This window comes from Cryptomeria japonica, chromosome 11 (assembly GCF_030272615.1).
Source record: "Cryptomeria japonica chromosome 11, Sugi_1.0, whole genome shotgun sequence".
Taxonomy (NCBI): domain Eukaryota; kingdom Viridiplantae; phylum Streptophyta; class Pinopsida; order Cupressales; family Cupressaceae; genus Cryptomeria; species Cryptomeria japonica.
Window position 1 is genome coordinate 156,796,967 of NC_081415.1, and position 11,297 is coordinate 156,808,263.

The following is an 11,297-nucleotide window of genomic DNA, read 5'->3' on the forward strand; positions in this document are numbered from 1 at the left end:
AGTCAGGCTCAATAAGAGATGTATCCACATTCATCTTATGCAATAGATTAATGCTACACACATTAAGGCCAGAGCCATTATCTACTAGTGTTCGTCTTATAGCAGTGTCTTTCATGACAAACACAATCATTAAAGGATCATATTGTTGTTGAATTTCACTAGTAGGCAACTCATCTTGGGTAAACACAATTTGAGCTTTAGGATTCATCACAGAGTTAACAAAAGATGCTATATTACTAGATGTATTCGGTGGAGGAACATTCAAATCTTTCAAGGCATCTTGTAACATTCCATGATGAGCGGAAGAAGTTTGAATCAAATCCCAAAGGGATATCTTAGCAGGGGTAGCTTTAAGTTGTTCTATGAGATCATATTCCTTACCCATAACTTGCGAGATACGGGGAGCTTGAGGAAGAATTGGTTGAGGATTAGGAAGGGAAATTGGAATAACAGGAGGAGGATTAGGTTGCCTATTATTTCTGGTATGATAAGTATGGGCAACCACATGATAACTCTCTCTAGTTATTTGCTTAGCATAATTGTAAGGACTTATAGGTTTTCTTCCTTGTACGGTGATGATTGGTTTATTCGGGGTACAAAAGGAATCATGATCATACCTCCCTTGGACAGTAAGGAGAGGTGATTTAGGAATTTGAAAGGTGGGAGAAGGATAAGCACCTTGGACTTCAAAGAGAGGCTTGTTATATTCATTCAAATTTATCATGTTAACCAATTTAGAGGTCTTGTTTTTGTTTATAGGTTTCGACAAAGCCACAAAGTCATCAAGAGCATCATCCAACAAAGCATGATCATATCGGTTAAAAGGTTTGTCTTTTGATTCAAAAGGAGACATCTCCTCATAAAGGGGATTATTGAAAACAACCATGTTACTAGATTCAGGGGAAGAGTGGATAGGAATGTATCCTTGAGAGGAATCATTCGACTTATCTTTCTCATCACACCTAAATGGCATAGTAACAAGGTTTATGAGTTTTTGGTAAAATGAAGGCTTGGCATCCTTAGGGTTTAAAAACTCATCTAAAGCTTCATCTAATTCATCTTGGCTATACTCATAATAATCATCAAAAGCATGAACATTTTGCAAATAAAAATCTGACATTTTGAAAAGATTGCATAAAATTTAAACACACAATGCAAAGAAACACACTTTTTTTTTTTGCCTTTTTTCTTTTTAATGAAAATGAAACGAAAAACACACTAAATCTAGATCTAAATGCAATGCAAGAGGAAGCAATGATAGATTCACGTCGGGTTCACCAAAATGTGTAGGGGAAAAAGCGAGACTAGGTTAACATGCCCTAATCCTACCTTTTGACACACATTACGAAATACGAAAGAGCCTAGAGATATCGCACAATTGGCTACTTCTTTTGGTGAAAGAGAGAGCCACAGGATATCTATTAGGATTTCTATTCCCTTGTTGAAATTGTAAGATCAAGTAATGTAAGTTCAAACCCTAATCCCAAAATGCAAGTATGAACTAATAACAAGATTGCAGAATTGAGAATAAACAATGAACAGCTGTAAGTACAAGGATGAAATAAGAATGCAGATATGTACCCAGAGTCAAAATTGGACTAAAAATGTTCGGGACGGGGGCGCGGGCGCCACTGTCTTGAAAACTGCACCGAAAACCACTATTCTGCACTCTGAAACACTATTTGGAAACTATCTGCAAACTGTCTGTCCGGAGGACCAGGGCGCCTAGCGCCTCTGTCCCAGGGACCAGGGCGCCCAGCGCCCCTGTCCCAGTCTCCTACTCTGCAATTTCACACAGAGTGCTGTTCCAACCTTCTCTCTCCGGATCTGTATCCCACGGCATCGTCCGAATCCCGAAACCTGCAATAATATCTGAAAAAGGGGGAGGGGCGGCTATATAGGGTTTTGCCTTAGTCAAACCCCCGCTTCGGTGATTTCCACCTCCACGAATAGCCAAGTTGTTTTGTAAAATGTATTGTGTGTGCAGACCTAGTGTGTGTGCAAGGTCCAAAAATGCGAGAAAGCAAACTAGAGCAACCTAGAAAGTAAACCCTAATTGCTTGTAAATGATAATGTAAATGCTCTAAATCAAGATGCAATGTGATCTAAAGCATGAATAAATGATGTATCAAAGCTTATGCAAAGACATGAAAACAATACGAAATCATACCCAACCCTCAAGGGAGGAGTACAAGCCAATCTTCAGTCGGTAATCTCCTATTGTTCTTCAATGTCTTCCAAGCCCTAAGTGGATGAATGAATTTGATTGATTCTTGATAGAAGGATGTTGAATGTTATTGAAGTCCTCAAAGATCTACTCTTTCGTTGCATATGAAGTTCCTGAAAACAAAAATCGGATCCTTTCAAATGAAGAAAGAGAGCTCTTAAGTATGAAACCCTAGATCGTAAATTCGTATTTTGGCCGACCTAGAGATTGAATATCCTGCCAATTTCTTGAGGTTAAGCTTTATTTTATGATTGAATCGTGCTCCCAAAAATTCGGGAAAAATGTCCGGGACCATGTGCACCGGGCGCCACGGTCCCGACAACTTTTCACCAAATTTTCAGGGCCGTCGGATATGATGATTTTAGAGAGAATCCCGAAGTTACAGGTGATTTCGAGATGTTTAGACCCCGAAGCCAAGCCCCCAAGTTCGAAATAGGACTTAATTAGGGTTTTTGATTAAGTGGTGTATTGGAAGAATAAAATGCGAAGGGCACGCTTTAGTGAAAGGGCCCAACTTTATGATGTAGAGAATGATGAAATAGGGCCTTAGACCTAATTAATTTGATTAATTAAGTGCTTAAGGAGAAATGCAATTCAGAATGCAAAATGCACTAAGGCGGGTGCTAAACTAGGTGTGAAATTGTACCACCCTAGCGAGTGCGTACAATTTACGACGCTACAGGTATCATTGGTGGTATGTCCTTCATTTTCCCAGTCCATATGTTTAAGATAGATTAACGGTAAAGGATCTTCAGGTTGAGATGTTTCAAAGATATTAGGGGTCATGATAGACACGACAGAGCTTTAGATATGTATGTTAATGTCTAGAACGATACTCTCATCAGAATGACCTTGCATAAGAAACTCTTGATCATCCTCGGTTAAGTCCATGTCAACCAAATGTGATTCTGATTCAAGTAGGCTATTTCCTAACATTTGTCCTGCATACATGTGAACTACATCGACTTCTACATCTTCTTCTTCCCTTTCAATTTCAAGTTGCTCTACTTTTTTTTTCCATGATAGCAAATATTCTTTGGTCCCTTGATCTCTTGGCTACATTTGTTTTTCCATGCTTGACAAAATTGATGCAAATGATTGTTCCTTGGATTGTGTGCTTGAAGCTGCTACCTCTTTGTTATGTTAAATAATGACCTCTTGAGCTGATTTCAGATTATTACAACACTACAATGGATTTGAGTCTGTTGATATTGTGATTTCCTATCCATTGTATGGAAATTTTAAGCACTGATGACATGTTGATGTAATAGATTGTATGTCTTGAATCCATGGTCTCCCCAAAAGTATATTGTATGGTAGGTCCAAGTCTAGAACTTGGCATGCTCTGTCTTGTTGCAAAGGTCCTACTTTGAGGGGTAATACCACAATTCCTTTAGAGTAATGTTCTTCTTCACCAGAGGCTTTGATTTTTATCTTTTTCTGGGGATCAACTGTATCTTTTGAATATCCTAGAGCACGGACAAGACTCAAAGAGAAAATGTTCAAGCCAGCTCCCCCATCTATTAGGACACATTTAACAAGCGTTCTACAAACGAGGACTTCAATTTGCAAGAGAGCGTTATGGGGATTTTGCAATGAATCAATGCTTGGATATGAAGGAGATGGGCTTTGAATAGGATCCTCTGAAATAGGTTTGATGGCAATTATGGATATCCCTTGGGGAACTTCATCTTTGGATGTATTATTTTGTGAGGATGCTATGGAAGGTTCTTGCAAGCTTTCAGGAGGTGTAGGAATAGATGCCTTTGGAGAGTCAATTTTATTATGGGTGGATGAACCTTTGCTAGACATAGGTGTATGATTTTGATCTTCTTTAGCCAAATCCTTTAGGGATCTCTTTAAGAGGTGCATAAAAGAGCCACCTTTCTTTTGAGATGTATTTAAATCCTTATGAGGTTTTAACATAATTGGATTTTGATTTTGAACTTGTTTGATTGCTCTGATATGTTGGCTTGTTACTTGTATTTTGCTTTGGTATTCCATGTTGATATGATCTTCAGCTATTTCAAATGTTTTTGTTTCTGTTTTAGGGGTTCAATTGTCTAAATTTTGTTTTGATAAGTGATCAATTGTCAAGGTAAGTGTGATAGCACGATATGACACAAAAAGATGGTTCAAGTGTTTAAAAGTTTGTAAGTTTTTTTTGATCTTCAATTTAGGAGTGCAATGATGGTGATTTGATAAGAACCAAGTCTAGTTGGAACGATATTATCCTGACCAAACTTTTCAGTTTCGTGATAAAGGATGATTGATCCTAATGAGAAACTATCTTTGAGTGATCAGTTTACCAAAGAGGGTGATAATGCACTTTGAGATGTTTAGATCTTGAACTTGTTAAGGGTGAGCACTTTGAAAATCTTAAGGTGTTTATCTTCTAGAGTTTGATTTTGACAGATGATAACTTGATCAAGCCAATAAAGGAGACAATCCAAGCACAAAGAAACGGATAATAGATGTTTATGAATACTACAAATTGATCAAGAAAAATGATAGACCTGAAAAACTCATGCAAAGCAGCAGTTCTGGACTGGTAAACACAGAAACTCATATGACACTAGTTCATGAACCATACAACAAAATATACAATACCGGACGACAAATCATAAATTTCCTTTGAAAGAGCAGAGACTCGTACGACACAACTTTATGAACCATATGACAAAACAAATATCTCATACGACATATAACCTGACTCGTATGACAGAGAACAAGACACTGAAAAATATGTTTTGTTTTGTCAAATTTTGATTAGTGAATTTTGATGTTTTGCTTATGTTTTCCAGTTTTAGATGTCTGATTTTTTAATTTAGGGATGAATACACAACAAACACACGATGTGATAAGTGACTCCAAGCATGCTAAACCCTAAGGAAGTTGGCTGAGAATGAAAACATTTGCTTGCAAGCTTAGGTACACACCCAATAGCTAATCAGAATACGGTCGTTGAGTCTCACGCAATGGATTCTCAACGTCATATTATCTGACTCCAAATGCTAATGGGGGCACGATATGGCAAGTGTCTTGGGAGAGTTACTATCTCTCTTGCACAAAGATTATCACCCTTTCAGAGGTGAGTTGGGTAGCTTCTATTTTAATCAGCACTAGTAAGGGATTCGTTCGACATGTCGAGGTATAAAATCAATTAAGAGGTCTCCCAACCTTGAAAACCAAGGTTTGATATTCCTAAAGTACAGAGGAGAGCTATTCCCAAGCACTGTCGTTGCTTTGATTTTCATCAAAAACACATTTATTTTATAGTGGGTTGGATTACTTGGCGTTAGCCATTCCCACTTAGGTCGTTCCCCTCTCACCGACCTTAATGGCTAAGAGTTATTACTCCTCGAGAGGGCAAGCCTGCTAAAGAAATGCACTAATGAAGGCAAAAGATGAGTCTAGCTTTCTGATCACCTAAGAAAGGTGAGAGCATACTTGCCTATCATCAAAGACACAAAATACATGATTGTTCATTTCCTTTAGCAAAATTGAAGTGTGCCTAGAAAACTTTAATGAATACACAAAATTTAATCGGATTTATAGGCAACCTGCAAAATATATCCATTAGTAGTCATTGATTGATTTTTGAATTATGTTTTTGACAAGCGTATCTTCGTCAATCATCCTGTAGAAAAGAGTTAGGCTGCCAAAAATATCACAAATAAAACAATATTAGCATTAGCAAAGATTAAATGAAAGCATGAAAACCTGAAATACAATTTGCTTTCAGAACTCAGAAGCAAAATTTCGTACGACAAGATTTATGAGCTCAAACGACAAAGATTTATATCTTAGACACCAATCAAAATAAACTCGTATGACATAGAATTTACTAGCCAGAAATTCATATGACATGCATTTAGCTTTAGTACGACAAGGAAAAGGAGATCATACGAAACAAGATTGAGCTAGTACGAGTTAGGATGAAGTTTCGTACTAGACTAAAAGGTAGTTCGTACGAGTTGGAAAATTGACTCGTACGACATTCTGATTCTGTCCCGACAGAGATGGACGCTTGTTGAAGCTTGAGAGGCCAAAAATTATGATTTTGGCCCCACGGTGGGCGTCAAAATGTCATGTATATGAAGTGTACCTGTACCTACAAACACAAAAGACTCAATAGATCGTTACAAGCATGGTTAATAAATTTAGATCAAAGAAAGATAAAACCATAACTAAGCGATCTATCACCTCCTAGTAAATGCGAGTATGAATTTTGCTCTTAGATCTTATTATGCAAATTTCAGTGACTTGACTACACTTAGATGGAGGATTTAAATGATGAAGATGCATGATCTAGCAATGATAGCATGGTTAAGCTACATGATTTCATGATTATTTTAGAAAATAGGCTAGAATGAAGATGCAATTAAGCTAAGATTTGAACATGATAACAATGCTTGAAATGATAAACTAGAAGCTAGATGCCTATAGTAACAATGCTTGAATGCAAATGAGATGAATCAAGCGGGATGCAAAAATGATATGAAATTGGGACCCTTTGTGCTCCAAAATGAGGTCTATTTATAAGATTTCCCAAGGCTAGGGGTGATGTGGCAGGAATCAACGGTCAAGATTGATTTGAAGATATCAATGGTTAAATTGGAGGAGGTTGGCAAAGGGGTTGGATTAAAGGGAACATCTGTCATCTCTATGGTGAAAAGTGTTAAGAGGCTTCTAGAAGAGATTAGATGAAAGAGAACACTCAATGACAAGTGTCACAAAGCTTCTAGAAGAGGTTGGATGAAAGGGGACATGGTGGTTAGGATGGAATGGGTTAGGTTTAGGAGTGGTAGAAGTTAGGAGAATTTGAATTTAAAAATTCAAATAATAGAAAAAGGCTAATTAATCTCAACAACTTATAAATTTGATTTGTTTTAATTAATTAGGGAATTTAGAAGAAATGATTTTGATGGAGAGAATTAATTAGTCAAAGGGTTGAAATGAACCTATTAAATAAATCCTTAGATTTATTAATAAGTAGATGAATGGGAGATTTAATCAAATTGTTGATGAATTCAATTAAATTGAGGAGGAGTATTAATTAAATAATTGCTTATTCAATTAATTATCTTCAGACCATTTTTAGGTGTATACACCCACGATACTAGATTAATGAATCCTAATTCCTACCATTTTCTATCCAACTGTCATCTTTTCTAATTTTTTAAAATTCTATTATAAAAATTAATTACTTAATTTATTAATTAGCCTAAATTAATTTTAAAAATATTATTATTTTTTTTTTATATGTAATCAAACATTTATTTATTTATTAAGCCGATAGGCTTTCCGTGGGGCATTTATGCTCGGAAAATTGTCAGTGTCCCGGAGGTTTCGTTTTGGCGGCAACGCGAATTTTTTTTTACGGTGAGCATTATTCATTATTTTGAACGTTGAATGGGTTTTGTGGTGCCTATAGTTGGCACATTAACCGTGATTTAAATAGGCTTTATTTTGGCTGTGCGACTTGCAAGGTGGCTGCACGTCAAATGCGTTTTGCGATAGTCGTATTTGGCACATTAATCGTGATTTAAATAAGCTGTTTAAAATGTGGAATTTCGCAAGTGCAATAAATACTTTATTAAATGCAATCTACGAGGAGTTGTTTGAGGCGTGCGAACATTGAATGTCATTTATGCGCATTGATCGCTAGGTTTTGCCGTTCTTTGTTGTTTCTCACACTCATGTCTGTTGTTCATTTGTTTCTTTGGTTTGCGCCAATCAGCAAAGGTTGCGAAGGAAGCTCTGCATATTCTGTTCGTAATTATATTGTTGTGTTTTGTGGCTGCTTTAAGAATTGCAATCACAAGAAAGTTGGCTCTGTGTTGTGTGCTTCTCTTCATTCTTCGGTCCAAACAATAGAAACCGCTCGTGCTCCGGTATTTTCCATTCATTTTGTTTGCTTTGTGGTTTCTTTCACAACGTTTTTTGGATACTTAGGTTGATGGCAACTATGAAAAATAGGAAACAAATATCGTAGCAGACCGTCGATTTGCAGTTTAAAAGGTCTTTATTTGCTTATTGATGGCTTCTCCTTTGAAGTCCAATTTCTTTGAGTTGGGTGTGCAGTAGCTTTGATATTTGCTTCCCTGCATTTTGGTAGTTGTGGATTATATTGTGATTGTCATCTCCGCGTTTATGAAATTGTAGAATTGTGCATAAGGGTAAGGAATGATATTATTACGTTAAAGAAATTATGGAATTGCTTTCCTCATCCATAAACTATACCCTTAACAGAATTACCAAATGTTGGTGCATTCTTGCTCTGCGCATGCAGAGAGGCGGTGCAATTGCCATGGCTGCAGTTGGGATGCCAAAGCCCATGCCCTACCCAACATTGTCTTGAATGTACACAAACACATAAACAGATAGAACTAGAGCGATACATAAGCCAAAATACGACCACTTAAAGAACGAGCTTTTATGCTTTCTCTCTGTTGGATCTGTTTCATCGAATTGGTCTGTGCCAAATGCTTGTGAACATGGTTTGTGGCCTCCTTGTGCCAAAGCGACCAACTATAAAGAAATCAAGAAAAACCCCACCTGAAAAACAGTGGGTTCAGTGCAGAAAAATGATGTTTTGTCACATGGTGCTCGACTAAGAAATGTCAGAGAAGCTGAAAGAGTTAGACAGATGAGCCCTTCCAACCAAAAAAGAGGGATATTAATTATTTCTTCTTGTCTTTGAATTATATTTAAAACACAGTTCGTAAATAGCCTCATCCCGGTATACATAGCTTTTCCTTATTCATAATCGAACCCTTTAACAAGCTACCCAATTTCTCCAAAGTGGGTTATGCATGCAACTAGCATAGCTTTTCCTTATTCATAATTGAAGCCTTTAACAAGTTGCCCAATTTCTCCAAAAGGGGTTATGCATACAACTACTGTATCGATACTCCGTGCACAAGCTAGTTTTTATGATTGCATTTTCAATGAAGTTAAAATCTTCGAAAACCAATTGCATATAGATTCAAACAAAATGAATTAAGCAAGGACTTTTAATATTAAAATACTTTAATTACGCTTTCATCTTCCTAGGTGAAGGGTTTAGGGAAGTGCCTTAGGCTCTGCTCTAATCAACCAGACAAAAACAAGGTCAAAAAGATACTGCCAATTACATAAAGAAATGGTCATACAAACGACTATGTATAGAAATAACTAAATAAAGCATAAAGCAGATTCAGATTCAGGGATATAAACATATGATCATGTAGGGGGTCATATATAACACTTCCCCTGCTCAACATGATCCATGTAGGGTGTCTTATATTAGAGTTACCCAGCTCAATACAATCATGTAGGGTGTCATATATAACACTTCCCCTACTCAACATGATCCATGTAGGCTGTCTTATATTACAGCTACCCAGCTCAATATGATCCATGTACGGTGCCCTTGTACATCGGTTCCCCTGACTAATTTAATCATGTAGGCTGCCTTGTGCAACAGTTCCCCTGGCTAATATAATCATGTAGGGTGCCTTATACAACAGTTTCTCTGCCTAATATAATCATAATAGATTACACACTATGTTCAGGAGAATATATGCAGTGAATAGTCTTAAAGACAATTTGCTAGCCATAATAATATGCTGAGAATATTAAGAAATTTATGCACAGAACTCCATACCATAATATTATCTTATCCTAACAGTGTCTGCAGACTCGATCTCTTTTTCCTGTTCCCTTCCTCAATGACTTTCCGATCCGATATTGTTTTCTTGTTCCGCCCATAATGGGATCGTAGATTCAGTGAAAGCTTTAAAAGAATCCAACACTTTGTAATTAACAAAGCTTGCTGATTACTCATGGTATCTCTACGATGAGATTTCTTTTCTTATTTGATTCTCTTCCTGTTGTTTGTTGTTTGATGCCCCTTGCATGATGCTTTTCTATTTCTTAAATATCCCTCAACCTTGTTGGAGGGTTGTGACCCTTGGGCGATTCCCTTTCTCTTCAAGGAATGATATCTCTTCCATGTGCCTCTTCATTTATTTAATTCCTATGCTCTTAAAAAATCGCTACCTAGAACCAGTTGTCGTTTCTTGATTGATTCTTATTGTCATCAGCATCTTAGGAACGCTATTTTATCTTGATGTTACCCCTAAGCACTGCATTGACAAGTCACTAGTCTTCTAAAGTGAATCACTACTTTATTCCAACCTGTCATACTTCTTCTACATTGTTAGAGGGTGACATGACATCAAGACTGACACATAACAATCCCCATGTATACCGCCAAGAACAAGCGTGTTACTGCCTGTAACTTAATAACAGTTCTGATATGAAATTAGCCTTTGCATTCCAATCAATATGGTTTAAGCAGAATATGCTTTTGTAATGTCCGCGTTTAAGAAATTATAAACTTCTGCATGCGGCCTCCCTCGTCATTGATGGAACGAACCCAAAATATAATAACTAAGCACCATGCACCTATATATCCATATCCATACATACATATCCATGTATATGTGCATGCATTTATATACATACATATTTATGTTTCTGCATACACATGGTTGTGTATCTGTATGTCTGTACATGCAAATATATAGCTTTGCATATATATATATTGCAAGTTGGTTGCACGTCATTTTCGTTTTGTGGTGCCCATATTTGGCACATTGCCCCTGATTTAAATATGCTTTTTAAAATGTAAAATTTGGCAAGTGAAATAAATACTTTGTCACATGCAATCTACGAGGAGTTGTTTGACACATCAAGGCATCGAATGACATTTATACACATTGATTGTTGGTTTTGCCGTCCTTTTTTACTTCTTGCACTAAGCTCTACTATTCATTTGTTTCTTTGGTTTGCTTCAAATAAAAGAGATTACAATGGAAGCTCCACAACTTCTATTGGGTTCCTCCATCTTACTTGCCCATCCCAGAGAATGTTTTATGGCAAGAGAATTATATTGCTCTGCTTGCTGCCTCCTTTGCGAACTGCTATCCCAAAAAAAACTGGCTGTCTATTGTGTGCTCCTGCTCATTCTTCAATCCACCCAATAAAAACCGGTCATAATCAGACATTTTCCCTTCGTCTT